We start from the raw sequence: 23,391 nt of genomic DNA on the forward strand, positions 1-23,391 counted from the left end.
GACAATTTTTCTATAGGGGCTTCACTTTAAGCACTAACGGTAGAGCTCTCACTGTTTCTCGACCCCTGAACAGTTTTCTGTGCGGTTTTTTTTATGACCATGTATATTGTAGCTATTTAGAACATCCTGCAAATTTTCATAAAATTCCGAATAGTTTATAGCACCGAAAACTAGGTTCAAACATGTTGCTTTCCACGCGCATAAAAAAAATTATTCACGCGTGCAACAACATGTTTAAACCTAGTTTTCGGTACGGTAAATTATTCGGAATTTTCCGAAAATTTGCAGGATGCCCTAAATAGCTACAATATACACAGTCATAAAAAAAATCGCGTCGAAAACTATTCATGGGTCGAGAACATTAAGAGCATCACCGATAGGGCTTAAAGTGAAACTCCTATAAGAGAATTCCCCTATATTTTATCTATATACTTTATATATATCGGCCTCAACATATATATTCTCATATTTAAAAATATTATAATAATAAATCCGAAATCTAATTAATAATGAAGTATATATAAAGGATGACATGAGGAAATATTTTTTTTTATTAATGAGTAATTTGATACTTAAAAACTTTCAAATGTATATTTAAATTAATTTTCGTTATTTGATTAATTAATCATATATCGTGTAAAAATAATATTTGTAAACTTGTGTATATAATAAATGTAAAAAGTGGTATACTCTCATGATGACCATATATGTGCTACGTACTACAACATACTATGTAACAAATATGAAAAATCGTAGAACTTACCGAATATGAGTCTAACTCATAATATAGGACGTAACTATGTATGTATATATATATATATATATATATATATATAGCTCACCAATAATTCCAAAGACTCAAGTGGACAGGAAGCCAGCGAATGTTACTTAAAGTTTTTTAAATACCTTGACGAGGAAATGTTTCGTCACAAAAGAAAAAAAATCTTACTTAAAAAATGATTATGGTTTGTTATAATATAATTAAAGTCCGTCATTGAAGGATAACTTTTAACTAGTATTATTTTAATTATGTTTTTAATATGATTTACTTTATTATATTATTATTATTATTATTATTATTATCATTATTTTGATTTTTAACCGATATTTATTTATATATTTTTTTAAGGTTGTTGATTATAATAGTCACAATATGCATGTAGATATTGAAATAAATTATTTTGACCACACCATGCATGTAGATATAATAATTATTTCGGACCACACCATGCATGTCTTTTCCATACTATATTTGAACGTATGATAATAACACTTTTATATAAATATATATATATATATATATATATATATAATCATCTCAACATTCGATCAACTCCATTCGTAAAATAAAAGTATTCAAAGCTGCAATTATTCTCCGAACCAAATTGAACAATGTTACTGACTGTCTTCACTAGCCAGCAGATGCATAATAAATACGGTATTAATGAAATAAGGACAATACGATTCAACAAAATATGCAATACAGGTAAAGAGTGGTTAGGTTATTATGAAGTATTTATTATAATTAGATATTGGTACTATTATTACTTTTGCTGACTCACTCTTTCAAAGTTATATTTGCCTTAGGAATTAATTGCTTTCTTTCTCCTGCCCACCATCTAATAAAAAGCCTAAAATGAATGCACTCACAATCAAACTGTATGAGCCTATATAGCTAGGGGAAAATCTGATATGAACTCTCAAGTATTTGACCAAACCCACACAACAAAATAATGATTCTCCCTTTTCAACCTTAAAACTTGTGTCTTTGACCATATTACTATTTTTTTAGCAATAATAAGAGAACTTGTGCTAAGCTGGAACATAACATGTATAATTATCAATCCCAATAATTTTTAGAAATTTAATTTCGAGGATTTTTTTATTATTATTTGAAACAGATAATGTACTTTATAAATTCATTCTTATATATTATATTATATTTCATTTATCAATATGAGATTTTATGCTCACACCCAATAAAATCAATAATAAGTACTTACATTGGATTTTTTTATTTATTTGGGAGTTTCTCTCTTTTGTGGAGCTACACCATATTGTTTTTCTCCTCAATATCCATTGTAGATATAAGATAACAGCAAAGTTCCAAACTAACTAATGGCATGCAGGACTATTATATCTATGATAGATTGATCAACTCTTAATAACTTTAATTGTTTATTGGAAGTTATTACAATAATTTTTAGATCATGTTTGGAAAGATAAATTGGATTAAATAATTTTTATAGTGGACATATTTTAATTATGTAATAAGATAACATATTGGAAAGATTAATATTCCACCTGAAATAATTTTATCATATTTAATTTCCATGTATGTGTTGACGTCGTTTTTCGTTAACTTAGAAATGAAGAGCACTAAACACAGATACAGAAAAAATAGAAGAATCCACAAGTTTTTTACGTGGTTCAACAGTTAAAATATGCCTAGTCCACGAGTCACTATTATTACTCATCATTCACTACTAGAAATATAGGCTTTTACTTCGTTTTTTACACATAGAATATAAAAAAACTGAAGTAAAAGTCTTTCAATGAGTTTTTACTTCGATTTTAGGAATGGTAGTACATAAAAAGATGCTACTACTTTGGTTTCTTAAAAAAATGAAGTTAAAATAGAAAATAGACAATGGACATGTTTGGTTTGCACACTATATTGGGACTTTCCACTTCAGTTTTTATGAAAAAATCGAAGTGAAAAGTGGAACAAAGAAAACACGGCCCTGAAGGGTATTACAACCCTTTTACTTCGGTTCTTAATTTGAGAGAGTAATTCCTCAGTACAATTTGTGCGTGAATACAATTGAATCAGACCAGACTATTTATAGACTTGGTCATGAGAATATCTTCCTTTGATTCAGAGAAGTTATAATCAATAATATTAATTTGAAATAAATATCATAAATGCATTTGTTACATAATATCTCATAACAATAGGGATTTTATATCTGATAATAACGAATCCCTATGAAATAGGGATTTCCTAACAGCATTCCCGCATGTGAAACGCGTTGCTAAGCTCGACCGTATTGCTGACGTGCTTTTGAGACCAGTCCAGAGTTCGAGCTCACCGTTCCAGTTATAACCTCCTCTTCATCTAGTAATTTCTTCGAGTACGTTCCTTGGAGATGGTTGGTGCCTTCGAGCCCGCAACTCAGGCTCAAACGATGCATTTCAACTTTGATCGCTAGTGATTAATCTATAAGTAGACTAAAATGCTGATAGCAGATCTGGAACCATTTGATAATTCTTACAAGTGTGTTGCTAGTATTCGTATACGCGACCTGACATTTCGAGCCTATCTATTTTATTCTCGCAATTTGGGTGTAATATTTTGCCCCCTCAAAAGTGTTGGTTTGAATCCTTTGAGAAGGGAACTTTTGAACTTCACTTTCTAAAAGCGTGCTTATCTACCACACTCAAGTGTGAACATGTGTCATTAAGTGATTGCATACCGAGAGTACTCGAGTACTCTTTTCTCTGTGCACGCCCCTTCCTATTCCCTTTTTGCTGCCAATTCTCTAAATCGAACGTGGTCTCTTAGATCATACCTTAACCCAGATCAAGGGCTCAAATTCCCCCTTTTAGCACCACATTTTTTCCTATTTAAACCCATTCACCATCTTCTACCTTTTCACTTTTGCTTTATAACTTTCAGAAGAAAAACTAACACTAACTAGAGCTCTCCTTGCATGTTCTCCAAACCAAAGAAGCAAAGCACTCTTTCCACCTTGGGCTTCATAGGATCGTTCCTGCTACCTCTTCTACAGTCGATGATATCTTCATACCCACAGTCCACATTGTGTAAGCTCTCTGATCTTCCTATATGTATTTTTTTTTACGTATGTTTCCTCTGTGCATAAAAAAGTTTTTATGGTTTCTACCAGATTCTTGAAATCTCTTTTTCACTAGGCAGTTTCTGATTTGGGTAACTTTGTAGTGATTAAAAATGTGTTTAGGAAAAAAGGTTCGGTGAAAACAGATAAAAATGGTGCCTTTCTTTAGGTTATGGGGTAATAGGTTATAGGTTTCGTGTACCTTAAGAAATAGGGTTCTGATTAGTGTTTTAACGCTCGTATCCTGATAATATCACCTTTTCAGGTAATTTCCCACTTTTTCCCTATAAATTTGGGATTCTTTTAAAATGACAATAACAACCCCACTCTCGTGTGGGGACACCCTCGATGCCCCGAACTTTGCAATAGTTCAGTGTTGGCATTGAGTCAATCTCGCCATTTCGATCCTTCAAGCTCAATTAAGACAATCTCGTTATCTCGAGCTTGTAAACTCGAGTTATCGAGATTTAATCTTTTCCATTCTTTTTCAATAATTGGCCCCTTTTCTTTCTTGTTAGATGTCGCAGTCTTCAGAGAATCAGTGGGGGCGCGAGAATATGGAACAACTCGAACAAGAGGATATACGAGCCCATTTTCGATGTCAAATTGACGAGATCGAAGAGAGGAAGAGAAAGAAGCTTCGAGTTGCGGCGTATCCTGATCCGGACCCTGAGATCTAGCCCATTCCACTAAACCCCAAGCTTAAAGTCATCGTAGCCTGCTATCGTGGCACTCTTTCATTCGGCCTAATGGAGGGTTCCTCGGTTCAATCGTCCACAGCTCCCAAATCTCTTTCCATTCCGGCCTCGAACGAATCCTTCTTCGAGGCCAAACATTACCAAAGTTTGGTCACCTCGACTCGGCAAATTCAGAGTTACTATCCTGCCACGGGATAAAGATGTCTGGAAAGCTAGTGTGTCGGCCCGCCATTTCCAACGAAAAGAGCTGCTTCGCTCCTAGTGAAGATGATCTCGAGAGGAAGATTAAGCTCGCGACTTGGAGTCGCGAGCACCTGCGAGCTGGGGCCTTATTGCCTCTAAAGGACTATTTCCAAAGCTTCTTGGATTACGTCGGTATAGCCCCATTCTAACTCCAAACAAACTCGTTCAGAGTCCTGATCACTTTGAGGTTGGTGTACCATGAGATGAAGTGGGAGGGACCCTCGGCGCATGAGATTTTCTATCTCTTCTGCCTCAAAAGTAACCCTTCCCGAGCTCATGGCGGAGATGGGTTTTACTACCTCTCAAGCTATCCCAAGGAGAAACGGTTGTTCAAGGATATCCCCAACCATTCTCCTAACTTCAAGACCATCTTTCTCTAGATGGACGGTCTCGCTCCCTCTTACTTTTACTCATTCCAGCGGATTCGTAACTACCCTACCATAATTCTTTGGTATATTCTTTTATTTTGAATTTGAAATACTCATCCAATCATTTCTTGTAGCCAATTACCATCGCCCACAGCCCACCAAGGCCATGAGGGACCATAGGGAAGCAATCCTCAAGCTCCCCTACGGTCAATGATCCCTTAGCTACCTTCTTCACAAGGACAAGCTCCGACTCTACTGCCTCCTTGAAAAGGCAAGTCTATAGATGACTTGGGAATATGCAAGTATGCGAGGTGGGAGGAAGTCCCCGTGCCAACAACCAAACTCCCTTCCAGGGGAAAACATGCGAGATCAAGCTCACGCATCCCTAGACCTCGGCCAGTTGAGCCCTCGTACTCGGATAACAAAGCTCAAGATGAGGCCTCAATGAGCTCCATTGAAGGAGGCAAATTCGTGCTCGACTTGTCCAAATGGTCCCCTACCTTACTTAGACAAGAGCCACTACCATAGTTTTATTTAACAATCCTCAAAACAAGTTTATGGTTTGGTCGGGGGTAGACCTTAAGGTTCATAGGTTCAATAGCTGGTTGGGAAAATACCAAACGATGTATAGTTTAAACAAGGATTAGGATGGGATAGTCGTACAATATGGAACCAATGACTATAGGTGTGACAGTGAGTATCCCGTGATCCATAGGGGGAAAGACTAGGTAAAGCTGTGCAATCCCACACTGCCTGGGGAAGGTCAACTGTGATGATTCTAAGACTGTGTAGGTATGGCACTACACAGTTTAAGAGGGCTTAAATGAATTGATGGGTACTACGTATATCGACAAGATGCGTCTTCTTTTCGGTAGCCCATCACTTGAGAACTCCAATGTTAAGCATGCTTGACCTGGAGTAATCTCAAGAGGGGTGACCTCCTGGGAAGTTTTCCCAGGAAGCGTACGAGTGAGGACAAAGCACGCTGGAAAGAGTCGTGTTAGTTTGTAGGGCCAGTTGTCATTCCAGGAAGTAGCCATAGTGACGTGGGGCATTACAAATGGTATCAGAGCCTTGACCTAGCCAGAAGTGTGGCCGACGGGGACGTCGGGCCTATAAGGAGGGGTGATTGTGACAGTCAGAATACCGTGATCTGCAGAGGGAAAGAACGGGTAAAAAGTTGTGCAATCCCACACAGATTGTTTGCAAAGTTCAAGAAATGTGAGTTATGGTTATCAGGTATCTTTTCTTGGGCACATTGTCAGTAAGGAGGGGATTAAGGTAGATCCAGTAATGATTGTGATAGTCAGTATCCCGTGATCCATAAGGGGAAAGACCTGGTAAAGTTGTGCAATCCTACACTGCCTGAGGAAGGTCAAGTGTGATGATTCTAAGACTGTGTAGGTATGGGACTACACAGTTGAAGAGGGCTTAAGTGGATTGATGGATACTACGTATATCAACAAGATGCATATTCTTTTCAGTAGCCCATCACTTCAGAACTCCATGTTAAGCATGCTTGACCTGGAGTAATCTCAAGATGGGTGACCTCCTAAGAAGTTTTCCCAGGAAGCGTGCGAGTGAGGACAAAGCACGCTGGAAAGACTCGTGTTGGTTTGTAGGGTCAGTCGTCATTCCAGGAAGCAACCATAGTGACGTGGGGCGTTACAAATGGTATCAGAGCCTTGACCTAGCCGGAAGTGTGGCTAACGGGGACGGCTATGCAATCCCACACTGCCTAGGGAAGGTCAAGTGTGATGATTCTAAGACTGTGTAGGTATTGGACTACACAGTTGAAGATGGCTTAAATAGATTGATGGGTACTACCTATATCAACAAGATGCATCTTCTTTTCAGTAGCCCATCACTTGAGAACTCCAAAGTTAAGCGTGCTTGACCTGGAGTAATCTCAAGATGGGTGACCTCCTGGGAAGTTTTCCCATGAAGCGTGCGAGTGAGGACAAAGCACGCTGGAAAGACTCGTGTTGGTTTGTAGGGCCAGTCGTCATTCCAGGAAGCAGTCATAGTGACGTGGGGAGTTACAATAGGGACCTTTCAAGGATGTCCCCTACATTTTGAGAGGGGACTCCATTAGCCTCGTCAGAAGATACAGGAATTTCCTGGTCCCCGAGCTTGAGCTCAAATGAGTCATCCAGTTATACATAGTCATCTTTATTAATGAAATGTGTATAACTTTTCTTTTCTTCGCTTAACTGATCTTATTTATTATTTTAAGGTGAGATGGATTCTGACTTGGACAACATCTAGGGGATTCCTACTAAGGCTCGAGGAAGTAAACAGGGACGCGCCACCTCGAAGAAAGGCGACCCGCCACCGAAAGTCGCGAAGGTGGCTGAGGACCCTGTCCTGGAGACCTCAAAAGTTGTCTTCAATGAGCCCAAGATCCAGACTCCTGGTGCTACGGATATGCCATCTCCCACGACCTTGAAGACCATCACAAATGAGCCTCTGGCCACTATGCCATCTCCTCAGAGAAAAAAGACTCCTCCTCCTCCTCCCCGCCTAGTCCCTATTGGGGACAAAGGAAAAAAGGTTGCAGATTCTTCAGTCCCAAAGTTTGTGGGTGCCCCGACCCCGACTGTGGCTCGATAGTTCATGGCCATACCACATATGCCCAAGTACCCCCTTGCAAATGTGGCTGGGACCCTAAGGGTCGACCAATACTAGGACCTGCTATCCTGGGTAGGCTAATTGTGCAGCAACCTCGATGCCAATGTGTAGTGATTTCTGAGGGGAGATAACACCACACTCCTTTTTTATTAGACTATGGAGCTCGGGGTTTTGGTAAGTCTGCATCGTTTGACTTTTACTTTCTTGGTTACTTGCTACACATTTTTTCAAACTATTATAATCTTTTGCTTCAGACCCTTCTTGTTGTCATAAGCCAGAGCTCCCTTTTCTCCTCAAAATTGGCGGCTGCTGAGACCTTGGTTCACGACGCCCACCAGGCTCGAATCTGTGTCAAGGACGACTTGAAGGGAGCCAAGGAAGCCCAGAACAAAGGTGAGAGTCTGCTCAATGAAGCCTCAGAGGCCTAAGCCCATGCTGAAACATCAAACCAAGAGGTAAAGGAGGCCCAAGCCAAGGTCGAGGATGCCCTCAAAGCCTCCTAGGCCAAACTCGCTTCTTCTGAGACCAACGTCAACAACTTTAAGATTGAGCTCAACACTAAGACGGTTGATTTTGATGCCGCTAGGGCTGAGATCAATTTTCTGAAGGCAGAAACGAGTGCTGCCAAGGCTGAGACCGAATGCCTAAAGGAGGAAAAGAGTGCCGCCTTCGTGATCCTCGAGGATGAGAAGAAACGCATGCTCGAGGAATTCAAGGCCAATATGGATTGGGTTACTGACAGTGCCATGTATAAAATGTGGTCTCTGAACTCCGAGATGGACACCTCATTCCTCCTGGATAAGGAAGATGAGTTCGTCTCCAAGTGTAAGGCTCGGTTGGCCGAGGAGGAGGTTACTGTCACCACCTTGGACGACGAGGTGAAGAAGAAAGAGGCGAAGAGGCGGAGTCTGCCCCTGCTGGCCAAAAATGATTTTTAAAGGGCTATGCTCCTTAATATTTATTTTTTGTAATTAAGGATTTCTTTTTTATGCCCTTTTGGGCCAAGACAATTAAAACTCAAGGTTTGAGTTGTTTATATTTTGATGATAGTTTACATTTCTTGCTCGAAATATTTATGTGTATTGTCCACCTTGAATGTTTTTTCCTTTATTACACGCTTCACATTTCTAGCCTCAAAACATTCCGAGCACATGCAAAAAGTATTATATTTATTTATCTACACAAATACTTGTCGCGCTTGAATATTACTTGTCGAACAAAAAAATGTAAAAGTCATTCAATTGCACATTTTTTTACTTCGGTATTTTCAAAATCAAATATTCCTTTTACCTCGTATCTTTGTTATGAAATACTTATTAGGTATGTAACCTCGTTAGTCTAAGTATTTATTGCTTATTGACAGTAACTTTTCCTCATCCTCTAGTATGGTCTTGGGGTTGCGAGGTCGAAACTTATTTGCAAAAAATAACTAGCTCTTTGTCTCAACTTGTAGACTTTTATCTTATTATCTAGAATTCCAACTTGTGATCGTGTTGATTAGAGTTTGCTAGTTTGTTCCATACTTGTTTAATTCGTGTTAGGTTAATGATCCATACACTATTATTGTTTACTTCGTGTTTGGTTAATAATCCATACACTTTTGTTGTTTAAATTTTGATTGATTTTATTTAATTTTTATTGATGCTATATTCTCGAGCTTATGGTATTATTGTATACCACTTATGCCCCCTTAATATCCTATGATTGAAATCTTAGGTTATTGAATTTTGGGAGCTTGCAAAAATATAACAATAAAAATACACAAAATTTTGAATAAAAATTCATACTTTATTGATGAAAGAAAAAAATCAAATACAAGCTAGGTTACATATGAATAAACATAATTCCCACATTACTGATAATAAGGTCGTAGATGTTCACTATTCCAAGTTCGTGGGACCAATTGTAATGCCCCAACTCCAGGGACCGCTACAGTGTGCCTTGTAAACAGTGCTAAACTCGATAATCGAGTCATTTGGCCAAAAACGTGTAACTAAGTATGATTAGCGGTTTAGGGATTAAACATTTTGGTTAATATGTAACGTTTCACTAGAACGTTTAATATATACATTGGGATCCCGAAAATAAAGTTTCAGAGTTTATTACAGAAAATATTTACAACATGCCGTTCTAAGCGGCAAAACAGGGTTCAACCCTAGTTCCACTTTAAACCTCGTCCGTGACGGACGAGCAGCTGCATATGTACACGTCATCACCTAAGCTCTCCAACTTAAGGATGGTCCAACTTCCTCTTGCCTTTACCTGCACCACGTAGCACCCGTGAGCCAAAGCCCAGCAAGAAAACACAATAAAGCATGATATAATATCAACAACGATCATAATAACCATTCAAGACTTTCAGTCCAAGCAAATAGGTGACAATAGCCAAAAGTCACAATAATGAGCATAGCTCCCTCTAGCCATGTGACGATAGGGTCACCAGGGCTTAATTGATAAGTGATTTGTTCATAAGTTTGATCAAGACAGGTGCATGGTGAATGGTTACCAACATAACCTTCCTCCCAACTCTAGAGTCATGCTATGGACAGCGTCCCCTAGCCATGTGACAAACAGTCACTGGGGTCATATACCTTGGCTATAAACATCTGGTCATAGACCAGGCAAGCGCTTATATGTTCTTCGACCTTAGGGTCGGTCCTGCATTAATGCCATGGAGCTATTCAATGCGTGATCATCGACCTTAGGGTCGGTCTAGCATTAGTGCCATAGAGCCACTCAAAGCATGATTCTCGACTTTAGAGTCGGTCCCTGACTAGTCAGTGTCATACACAAGTAAGTCATGCCACCAATCATATATCACATGTTCCATATCCATAAACGAGGCATTTAGCATGCTTACTAACATGTATTAGTACTATTAGGGCCATGCATAAACATAGAGGCTCAAGCTCTGAACAATATCATACTCAGTATATAAAGCATGTCCTAATCACATGTTTCTCATGCATCCTATGCAATATCCAACAATCCAACATGCACCAATGACAACCACGCATGTCACGTTTAATAGTCAACCAGCATGCATCAGGAATAGCCATGCATGTCATACATAATAATCAACCGACATGCATCAATAATAACCACGCATGTCATCCTCAATAATCAACCAACATGCATCGATAATAGTCATGCATGTCACATATACACAGGGTGCAATTTTCTTACCTCAGATTCGAGCTAGTACGATTAAAAGAACGACCTTTGAGAACGATCAAATTTCAGTCCTTTAGCGGTCACCTAGTCATAACCAAATACAAGGTATCATCAATAAAAATGATCAACATAAACTCCCAAACCAATATCTAGCCTCCGGGACATCAATCCCCCCTTAACCGGGTGCTAGGTTCAACCCCGAGGCCTATGGCTTGAATCCCCAAGCTAAAAACATGTTTTTGGTCAAAATGGCCTTAAGAGCCGCGACCCTCCCCTGCTGCGCCGCGGCTTGCCCTCAAACAGAGAGGGCTTCCCCCTGCCAGACTCCAAGGGCCGCGGCGCACCACAGCTGCGCCGGGCACCCAGCCCAGATCAGCAAAACGCCCACGCACGAACCTAGTTTTCCCCCTGTGTTTTTCCTCCCAAACCAGTCCTTCAAATCAGCCCAGAACCTCTTCCAAACACTCATTCAAACCCCTAGACATCACCCATAACCTCCCCTCACCAAAACCCAATCTTATCATCCATCAAAACCCCTTTAAATCCAAACTTCCAACAAGAAATCAAAACTGAAAAACTAAAGAAGAAAACAGAGTACCATCTGACTTCAATGACTAAAACTCACCTCTAACACGGTTTTGAATCCCCTTTAATGGTTGAAACAAGTCCCCTAGCTGCCACCTTTGATTTCCTAGCTCAAAACCTCAAGAACACCAAAGAAGAATGAAGGGAAGATAGTGTAAGGGAAGGGAAGAGGATAGCCTCTGTTTTGTTCTGTCCTTCTACAACCCTCCTATGTTATATATATCCAAAATCCAAATGAACAAACTGCCCTTAAGTCACTTAAAGTCTCTATAACCATTTCAAGGGTAGAATTGGAACTTTTCACTTATCCCGTTAATCATAATTAACACTTCCCAATTCCCGCTATTCTCAATATTCCCAAATACCAATAAATCATACCCCATTACCCTTTAATTCCCGGTAATGCTCTAATCATTAAATTCACCCCGAGACTCACCCCGAGCCCCGAACTTAAACCCGTTATGACTAGACCGAACACTTACATCTCATGATCGTCTCATGTCGAATAGCTCGAACCAATCCACCTTATAATGTGGCTATATTAATTAATCTTAATCATGCACCCAAAATACACAATTACGCCCACAGCGGCCAAATTACCAAAATACCCTTATAATAATAAATACTCCCATATGCATGCATTCACCATCATATAATAATATAATTCACGTAAACATGCATATAATCATTAAATACTACAATAAATCAATTATGGCCCTCCCGGCCTCCTAATCAAGGTCCTAAACCTTATTAGGAAATTTGGGGCATTACACCAATTCTCCATTCAATCTTGCTAGTTTATAAACAACAGGTCGAATGATGGACTCGATTTGGTATGCTCCTTCCCAATTAGTCCTGAGCACACCCGCAGATGGGTCTCGTGTGGCCAAAAACAAGCATCTAATAACCGAATCTCCTAATCCAACTTTTCTGTCTCGAACTCTCTTGCTGAAATATCTTGTACACCCTCTGCTAATATACACCGTTCCTTAGTTGGGCTTCGTCTCATCTTTCGTCAATTAAGTCTAGAGTTTCTTTGAGCTGAGATTGGTTTGAGGTTTGTTCGTATGCCTCGCGTCTTATTGTTGGGATTTCGACCTCAATAGGTAACATAGCCTCGCAACCATAAGCCAAGGAGAAGGGAGTATGTCCCGTTGAGGTTCGGCCTGTCGTTCTGTATGCCCACAGGACATGTGGTAATTCCTCTGGCCATTTCCCTTTAGCCTCTTCGAGCATTTTCTTAATAGAACTCTTCAAAGTTTTATTCACTGCCTCGACCTGGTCATTTACATGTGGGCGGGCCACAAAGGAAAAACTTTTGATTATCCCATTCTTTTCATAGAATTGTGTGAACAAATCACTGCCGAACTAGGTCTCGTTATCTGACCCCGTATCTATAGATTATATTCTTCACCACGAAATCCAAAACTTTCTTTGAGGTGATAGTAAGTAGAGGTTCAACCTTGGTCCACTTTGTAAAATAATCAACAACGACTACGACATATTTTACTCCTCCTTTTCTAGTTGGTAGGGAACCTATGAGGTCGATTTCCCATACAGTGAATGATCATAGTGAGCTCGGTGGGTGGAGCTCGCATTATTAAAGCAAACCGTTGACACTTGTCACAATGCTTGACGTATTCGAACTAGTCTGCTTTAACTGTAGGCCGGAGGTATCCTTGCCTAATAACCTTTTTTGACACACTATGCCCCCTGTGTGGTCTCCGCAAAATCCTTCATGGATTTCTTCTAAAAAATTTATGGCTTCGGGCGGAGTTACACACCTTAGCAGCGACATGGAATACCCTCTTCTGTATAACTTCCCTTCCAAAATGGTGTATCTTTGCATTTTGTACATGAGTTTCCTAGCCTCATTCCAGTCTGCTGGAAGGCTCCCGGTTTTGAGGTAGTCAATTATGGGGGTCATTCAGGTAGGTTGCGAATCAATCATGTTGACATCTTCTTCCTCGGGCTCGGTTATACTTAGGACCGGTAGGAATTTGACCAGCACCACATTGAGTGTGTCAACCTCTTTGGTTGTGGTGAGCCTAGCTAGAGTGTCCGCATTTGAGTTTTTCTCCTACGGAACTTGTTCTATGGCATAGAACCCAAATTTCCCGAACGTCGTCTTAAATTTTTCCAAATAGGCTGCAATTTTAATGCCATAGGCTTGATATTCTCCTAGAACCTGGTTAACGACTAATTGGGAATCACTGTAGCATTGAATATCTTTGGCTTTAAGCTCAGAAGCTATCTGAAGTCCCACTAATAGTGCTTCTTATTCGGCATCGTTATTTGATGCTTCGAAGCCAAACCGTAAGGCTAGATGAAAACAATTTCCCGTCGGGGTGATCAAAATGATTCCTGCTCCCAACCCGTTCTCATTAGAAGATCCATCGACGTAAAGTCTCCACAGCTCGTGGGCTGGGGTTATGACTTCCTTGTTGGTGATTCTCGTACATTTAACTATGAAATCAGCTAAGGCATGCCCTTTGATCGTTGTTCTTGGATGATAGGTGATCTTGAACTGCCCAAGTTTGACAGCCCATTTTAACAATCTTTCGGAGGCCTCAAGCTTCGATAGTACTTGCCTTAATGGTTGATCGGTCAATACATGTACATGATGTGCTTGGAAGTAAGGTCAGAGCTTCCGAGATTCATGTATCAAGCACAAAGCCAGCTTTTCCATTAGCAGATATCTCGATTCTGCCCTTAGTAACCTTTTACTAACATAGTAAACATGTTTTTTCACTTTCTTATCCTCCCAAACAAGTACCTCACTGATTGCATGCTCGTTTGTGGCGAGGTACAAGTACAATACTTCCCCTGTGATTGGCTTGGATAAGATCGGTGGTTAGGCGAGGTGCTTCCTAAGGTATCGAATATTGAGCTCACACTCGTCCAACAATTCAAATTTCTTGCCCCCTCTCAAACGATTAAAGAATGGGAGGCATCTATCTGTATATTTTGAGATGAACCTACTTAAGGCCTCCATTCGTCCAATTAGGCTCTAGACATCTTTATATTTTCGAGGCGAGGTCATATCGACTAATTCCTTAATCTTATCCGGGTTCGCCTCTATGCCACGAGCATTTACTATGAATCCGAGAAACTTTCCTAAGGATACCCCGAATGAGCATTTATGCGGGTTAAGTCTCATAATGTACTTCCAGAGTAAAACGAAGCATTCAGCGAGATCATCCACATGGTTAAAGTTATGCTTAGACTTAACTAGCACGTCGTTTGCTTAAACATCCATGATATTCCTTATTTGCTCAACAAACATCCTATTCACTAATTATTGGTATGTGGCCCCGACGTTCTCGAGTTTTAACGACATAACGTTATAGCAATACAAAACCTTATTGGTCATAAAACTAGTATGTTCCTGGTCGGGTGCATGCATGGTTATCTGGTTATATCTAGAGCATGATGTCGTGCCCTGTGGTAGCATCTATGAGTTGATCAATTCGAGGTAAAGGAAAGCAATCCTTTGGGAATGCTTTATTGAGATCCAAATAATCAGTGCAAGTTCACCACTTGCCATTGGATTTCAGAACTAGCACAGGATTGGCTATCCAATCGGGATAGAAAGCATCTCGGATAAACCAGTTTGCCTTCAACCTTTCAACATCTTTTTTTAGGGCTTTCTTCCTTTCATCGTACATGAGCCATCTTTTTGTTTCTTTGGAGGGAAGCTTTTGTCTATGTTGAGTGCATGGCTTATAATGTTTGGGCTGATCCAATCCATGTTCGAGTGTGACCATGCAAACACATCTTGATTTTCCCTCAAGAAGTGAATTAATTGCTATCTCGCATCCTTGACGAGGTCTTCCCTATCTTTACCACCCTAGTGGTATCCTTCTCTTCGAGCTCTATATCCTCGAGCTCCTCGATTGGTCTGAGATCGACCCTATCCTCTTCTATTCTCGGATCGATCTCTTCTCCGACTTCGAAGACTGTCCCGCTTATTTCCCGAATGACAACAAGTACTTGTGCGCTTGTCTGACTCTTCCCTCTCATGGAAATGCTATAGCATTCTCAGGCGGATAGCTGGTCTCCCTTCAGCGTCCCAATGCCACTAGATGTTGGGAACTTGATGGACAAGTGCCTCACAGATGACACTGCCCCCAGCCCAATTAGGGTTGGTCTCCTGAGCAGTACATTGTAGGCTGATGGAGTGTCCACCATTATGAACTCCATATTCTTAGTTACTGAGATGGGATAGTCTCCCAACATTATCGGGAGCTCGATGGAACCCGTGCTGGCTATTCCTTTTCCTGAAAAAATCTGTACAACGTCGTCGCATAGGCTTTCAAGTCTCGAATTGTGAGTCCAATCTTTTCCAAAGTGGCCTTATAAAGGATGTTAACCGAGCTCCTGTTATCTATCAGGACCCGGCTCACCCTTTTATTGGCGAGTTGAAGTGTGATGACCAAAGTGTCATTGTGGGGAAACTGGACGTGTGAGGCGTCTTCTTCTGTGAAAGTAATGAGTTGAGTTTCAACCCTCTGTTGTTTTGGAGCTCGAGGTTCAGGTTCGTAGGGAGATCCGACCCCCATCTTGAGTTCATTGACATATCTTTTTTTGGGATGTGGGGCCCCCAGCAATGGTTACCACATCCTCCCCATCTATCAAAGGAGGTCGGTCATCCTCCCTTGTGCACGGGGTCATGTTTTGTTGGACAGGCTGCGTAGGAGCTGCCCTCTGTCCAGCCAACGCTTGGGCTAGATTTATGTTTCTTATGTACTGCTCAAAATATCCTCTCGAGATCAGACTTTTGATCTCGTCCTTCAGTTGTCTGCATTCATCGGTTGTATGACCGATGTCCCTATGGAACCTGTAGAATTTATTGGAATCCCTCTTCGACTTTTGATTTCGCATTGGGTTAGGTCATCTAAATGGGACTTGATTCTCGTTCGCAATAAAAATGTTCTCTTGAGTTTCTATAAGCTCGGTATAAACTATGTAAATGGAGAAGTATTTGTATCCTTTTTTCTTTCCCCCCCTCTCCGCCTCCGAGTTATTCCCTTCTTTTTTCTTCCTTTTCGAAGGGGTGTCTCTTGAGGCTCACGACGTTGCGGGGGCAGTTAAGGTCGAGGCTGAGTTGACGCTCATCGTTCTAGTTATAACAGGTTGAGGGGTTAGTTTTAATGCTGACCTCGCTTCTTCTACATTGACGAATCTCTGAGCCCTATTGTTGAACTTGGTTATTGTCCTTATAGGTTTCCTTTGCATATCGTTCCAAAGGGGACTTCCTGGCAATACCCCAGCTCGTACTTCCATAAGATGACCACTGTCATCAACATTCCGAGTCGTCAGCCATGTCCTTATTTCTCTCCTCTAGAAGGAGTTTGAACGCTCTTTCAAGCTGGTTAATTCTTTCCTTGACCAAGTCCACCGTAGGTTGAGCTTGTACTTGGGGCGGCTGGTTATTGTTTGTGAAAACTCCAACTCCCTACCCAGGTACAAGGTTATATTGATTCCCGTATACTGGTTGCATGGGCTCTTTTCGGCTAATTAGATGTGTTCGTAAATCCAGGTTTGAAGGGTTAGCCTGTCCCCAGTTTCGATTCAAGTGATCTAGAAGATCAGGATTGTTCTCATAATTCCCAGTTTTCCTGGGTTTGGTGTTGCATACGCTCACCGATTTGCTGAGGGCCAAACTTCCACTTATGAAGCTAACATTTCTCTCAGGTTGTTGTGTGGCTCGATGGTTGCGAGGTGGGTTTTCCACTGGCCCCCTCGCTCCAGTTGTTTCTAACCTCGACATATGGCTTTCCACTGGCTGAGATGCCTTATGTCCTCGGGGAGCCTCTCACTCACCTCCATGTCAACGTCGAGCCCTATGGTTTCTGTCTCGGCTACCACTTCGAGAGGGCCTTTGGCGTGCCTATTCCCCTGCTTGGTTCCCATTGGGAGCAGGCTAGGGTGCCTCTCGAGCTGGAGAGGGATATCTTATTGGCGATGGAGGATGCCTCATCGGTGATGACAGGGACCTTCCATTATTGGATCTGGAAGGTCCGGAATTGGCTCGGACAAGCTCCGCGTTGTTCCTGGCATGCTCGGGGTTATTACTCCGAGCTACGGGAGGAGCTTGGTTATTTCCAGCAGTTACGCTCGACGTAGGGTTGCCACTTGCAGAATTTTGAGCATTTCTCCCAGGACGACCATTGCCGGTATTTTTCCTGGACCTCGGCTGGGCCTGCTGGGCCCATTGTTCAGCCATTCTGGCAGTCGTACTCCCACGAGGTCGTCCCCTAGTCCTTCAAGGCGGTACTTGTGCTTTGGCAGCCTTCCTAGCCCACTCCTCATTCTGTCGCGTAGCTTCAGCCAGCTATTCTCGCAATCTGTGATTCTCCTATTCCACAATGGGTATGTATCTTTTGGGATTATAGAACAAATCCTTGTTGGGCCTGGGGCTTGGAGAAAGTTGCCCACTAGATTCGAATGATGTTCTTCCTTCATCCGGGCTCTGATCTGCCATGGGCTGCTTCCTAGGCCTTCGCGGGTAGTTCTCAGTTTTAGGAGTTTTTTCCCCAGAGATTTATGGCAGCAATGGTCGCCCACCAGTTCCTGGATTGTTCGTAACGACCATTGATGATATGTAGGAGGATTTTTATTAAACAATACATAGATTTGTTTAATGCTCTCAACGAAAGAATCAAACTGTTTCTGCCGTTTTTCGTCAACTTAGATATGAAGAGCACTAAGCACAAATACAAAAAAAAAAAAAAAAATAGAAGGATCCACAAGCTTTTTACGTGGTTCACATAGTTAAAATTTGCCTAGTCCACGAGTCACTATTATTACTCACTATTCTCTCAACGCTTTTTTAGAAAGAAATTTGACAGAGTATTCCGCAGTACAATTTGTGTGTGAATACAATAGAATCAGACTAGTTTATTTATAGACCTGGTTATGAGAATATCTTCCTTTGATTAAGGGAAGTTACAATCAATAATATTAATTTGAAATAAATATAATAAATACATTGATTACATAATATCCCATAACAATAGGGATTTTATATCTAATAATAGTGAATCCCTATGAGATAGGAATTTCCTAACAGCATTCCCACGTGTAAAACGTGTTGCTGAGCTCGATCATATTGCTGACGTGCTTTCGAGACCAGGCCAGACTTCGAGCTCATTGTTCCAGTTATAACCTCATCCTCATCTAGTAATTTCTACGAGTACGTTCCTCGGAGAAGGTCGGTGCCTTCGAGTCTGCAACTCAGGCTCGAACGATGCGACTCTTGTTCGATCGCTAATGATTAATCTATAAGTAGACTAAAATGCTGGTAGCAGATCTAGATGTTAGAATATTTATTTAAATGGTATATAAAATCAATTTGTTAGAACTAATCGAGTTAATATATTAGAGTCAATATTTTATTTATTGACAAAATATTCTAATTAATGGTCAACATTATTTGTTACCTGATTTTGTTGTTACCCGATTTTGCATATCCCAACTGATTGAGAAAATATCTCAATCTGTGGCAGAAACTCTGATGGTAGGTCTCAATCTATAAATATAGAGTACCGATCTCCAAGCTCACTACTCATTATGACTTTCAGTAAGTCCATATAAAAGAGTTTGTGAGAGCTTGGAAGCCCGAGTACTCATTCTAATTATTTTCTTTTTCTTTTGTAGATCTAAAGCTAGATCGAGGTTATCAATTGCAATGACTGGAAGTATACAATATTCGATCCTCTATTTGTATATGTTCATTCTATATATTAATTCCGCCTACATGTATAGGATTGTTCATATGCATATATTTCATTTAATCTAACACTAGAACCATTTGATAATTCATACAAATATTTTACTAGTATTCATATACGCGGGCATGATAATTCAAGCCGACATTACGAGGCTATCTATTTTATTCTCGAAATATGGGTATAACAGTATGTAATATTGGCAAGACATATTTTTTCTATCGTCTGGTTATTTCATTTTCTCATAATTTATTATTTGGTAAGAATTTACCTCATTGTTTTAACCGATTTCAATAACCTATCCACCAAACAAAATGCTTATGGTAGAGACCATTTGGTAGTAAAATATACATATTAATAAGGCTTATATTTTTTTTTTGATGAGTTTTCGATCTTGGACCAATAGATCTAGACATTTATTAATAGAAAGCAATTTTGGGTCCTATACAAGTTTCTCTTACTCAATCAATAATGCTACGTTTCACATGGGATTTAATGTTCAAGAGGGACAGTTATTTTCACCTGTTGGACTTATAAATACTTGGCAGCCTTGTTCTCCTCATTCCAACTATATATATAAATATATATATATACATATATATATAGGTTTAATTTCTTCTATTTGGATAGCCTTGAAAGTTTATTACTTAATTCTCTAGAGACAGCTAATTGGGAAACTTGGACAGTCGACACTTCAATTGCGTATACGACTTTAAACTCCATATTATAGTTTCGTGCTCACTACATGCATTTACAAAAATATTCTTACATCCATATAACATTTAAAATATGTTATATATATATATATATAAATTAAAAATTCCTTTTTCATGAGAATGAAATTACTAATATTTGTATTATTTGCATTTTTATAAAACTATTTTTTATGACTTAACAATATCATGTGATGATTATTAGCGAATATTGTCAATTATTAATTATGCATGTTAGTGTCATGACAAATGCTATAAATATATATATATATATCCATTTTTAATGTATATTCATATTCTAATTGATTTTATTGAGTAATTTACAGTAAACCAGTTTCTCATGTTCAATTTAAACAATCCTACATTCTAATTACTAAAGATATCATTCTTTTGGGAAAAGTGAATTCTTATTAGTTGTATTTTTCAGTAAACCACACTAGTGATGAACTGTTTGGGGCCCACGAAGAGAAGGGAAACGCCCTTGAAAGATCTGTATCCAAAGGGCCCCAAACAGTTCAAGGAGAAAGCCCTAAGGTGGAGATGCCAGAATATTTGAAAGAAAAAAAAAACAAATGATGTAGGAGATGATGATGAAAGTGACTGGTTATAGTACACAAACTCTAGTTGATTTGGTAGCAATCAATACAAGAAAAGGAGATTTTGTCGTCGCGTTTCTGAAAGGAGCCGGCAAAGGTATATTCTTTCAGCAGCGTGTTTTCTCGCCGACAATTGTTGATCTATACCTGCGCAATTTGTAACTACCCCCAAAAAAATGCACTTTTACCGGCGCATCGCTTAAGTGCGTCGAAAAAATTCATGAACTTTTTCTTGCACCACTTTCGCCCGCACATGTCATAAATGCGTCAATAAAAGTCAAGTCATATGCGTCGGCAAAAGTCCAAGACTTATACCATTAGCACTTTTGCAGGCATATCTCCGAATTCCGCCGACAAAAGTATGAAAAATGTGTCAGCAAAAGTATGAAACAATAAAAAAAATTATTTTATTTTTTGAAACGTTTTATTATTTCACGAATCTCTTTCTAGTTAATGAATATTTTAGAACTTTTAAGACCTAAATTGGTAGAAGTAGAGGGGTAGTCTATGTCAACTATACTCAAATCACATATATATATAACAACACTAAATTCATAATTCATCTCATATCTAAAGTTTATCCAATTTCATTTCAAATGACATGGAAGTTTAATGAGCACCAAATTCAATAAAGTTTCACTATATTTCCGATAACAATGTTTTTGAAATAAGCTACAACATCAAATAAAGAAAATTAAAATTCCTATCGAACAATAACATGTAAAGTTGTGAAAAAACGGTTCAGAGGTATATAATTTGTACACTTTTGACTAGAGAATATGAAAAACTAAGTTCCAATAACATTTTATGTTTATTGTGATGATCATGCATGAGTGAATATCAAAAGAGGACACGTTGTAAAAAATGTAATATAGAAGTAATTATAGTCACATTGATAGGATCGACGTACCCAAGAAAGTGCTTGAGACAGCTCTAACTATAAGATTATTTGTTTCAAAGGAGAAAAATTATAAGATTCTTTGTTTCAAAGGAGAAAAATTTGTTCAACCATGGCTTTTTATAGGCAACGAGTCGAGGTTCAAATAAAGTTTTCTCCAATTGCTTCCCATTTTTCAAGATTATTCTTTAACAAACTCTTGAGAACAAGTTAGTAAGTATGCTATGTACTCTACCTGATTTAACATATTTTCTTCTTCTGCGATTTGACTTGACATATCAAAATTATTTACAAATTTTTGCAACATTGAGTATTTATTAGTTATTTTAGACTTAAACTTCAAGTGTTAAATATCCATAATCAATTGTAGTAATAAGAAATAATATTGTTCATTGATATAGTGTGATCACCTGTATTTAAATAGTTTCTGATCGATGATACCCGAATACTTTTATTTTTATTTAAAAATATTTAATGATTCGATTATTCTCCCCGACGCCCGATTATTAGTTTTCTTTTTTAAAAAATAAAAAAATAATTTATTAGAAATTTCATGCTTTTGTCGGTGCTAAAAGACTTTTGCTGATGCATATTTACGCTGGTGTAAGAACTTTTTCAGGCGCAATTCCTAGTTGTCGATGCTTTTCACCTAACGCGTCGACAAAAGTCCCAACGGTAGTAAATACATGGACTTTTGTAGATGTGGCCGACAAAAGTCCTATTTAAATAAACGACGTCGTTTTGTATTAGGGTTTCAGATGGGGCTTTTTTCGGCATAGATTTGACATTTTGCTGAAGCAACAGAATGCGTCACAAAAGTGTAACGATATTACTGAGCAGTCGCCCCCTTCTTTCGCATTTCTTCTACCCTAACTCTCGCTCTCTCTCTCTCTCTAAGCTTCTCCAAAACCCCACCCCACTACCCCACCCCACTACCCCACCATCGCTATGTAAGTTTAATTTAGTTTTAGGATTTTTTTTGTTGTTTTAGGTTTTTTTTTAATGAATTTAATTTAAGTATTTTTTGTAACTTTAATTTGTTTTTTATTGTTTTTGTGGAGTCTCGAGCCTGAGTGCGAGCCATTGCTGCCTCCTCCTCCTTTGAGCCAGCCCTGCCGCCTCCTCAAATCCACTATTGTTTCTATAATATTTTTTAGGGTTTATACCTTTTTGGACCTTGTGTTTTTTCCCATTACCTGTTTAGACCCTGTGTTTTGACAAATTACTTTTTGGACCCTATGTTTTGTAAAATTGTTAAAATAGAACCCTAAACTCAATTTTGATGAAGAAAAAAATTGAATATAACAACACAATTTTTAAGCAGAATCATTTTATTTTTGTTTTGAATTGTTAGTTTGGTAAATTATTTGTAATTTTAGTTGAGGAAACATTGACCAAAATCAGGTTTAGGGTTCTATTTTAACCATTTTACAAAACATAGGGTCCAAAAAGTAATTTGTCAAAACACAGGGTCCAAACAGGTAATAGAAAAAAATACAGGGTCTAAAAAGGTATAAACCCTATTTTTTATGTATTGGATTTAGTTTCATTATTTTTTTGTTTCAGTGGAGTCCCCGAGCCTCTCCCAAAGCTCTTGCCGAGTCACTATAATACTTTTATTTTTTTATTTTCTATTTTTAAGTTACTTTTATAATATATGTTTTTTAATATTTATTAAAAAATTGTTTTTGTAATATTAATACAAAACAGATTTGAATATGTATTTTTTTTTAATGCTTTATACGTATATTTAAAAAAACTGATTAAATAAATATTTTTGGTGGTATTGAAAAAAATGGTACATGTTATAATATATGTTTATGTTGTGCATATTCGGGTATTCTGGATATATTTTAGTGTAGTTTATAGGTTTTAAAATTTTGGGATAGATTAAA

Source organism: Humulus lupulus, chromosome 6 (genome assembly GCF_963169125.1).
Source record: "Humulus lupulus chromosome 6, drHumLupu1.1, whole genome shotgun sequence".
Lineage (NCBI taxonomy): Eukaryota > Viridiplantae > Streptophyta > Magnoliopsida > Rosales > Cannabaceae > Humulus > Humulus lupulus.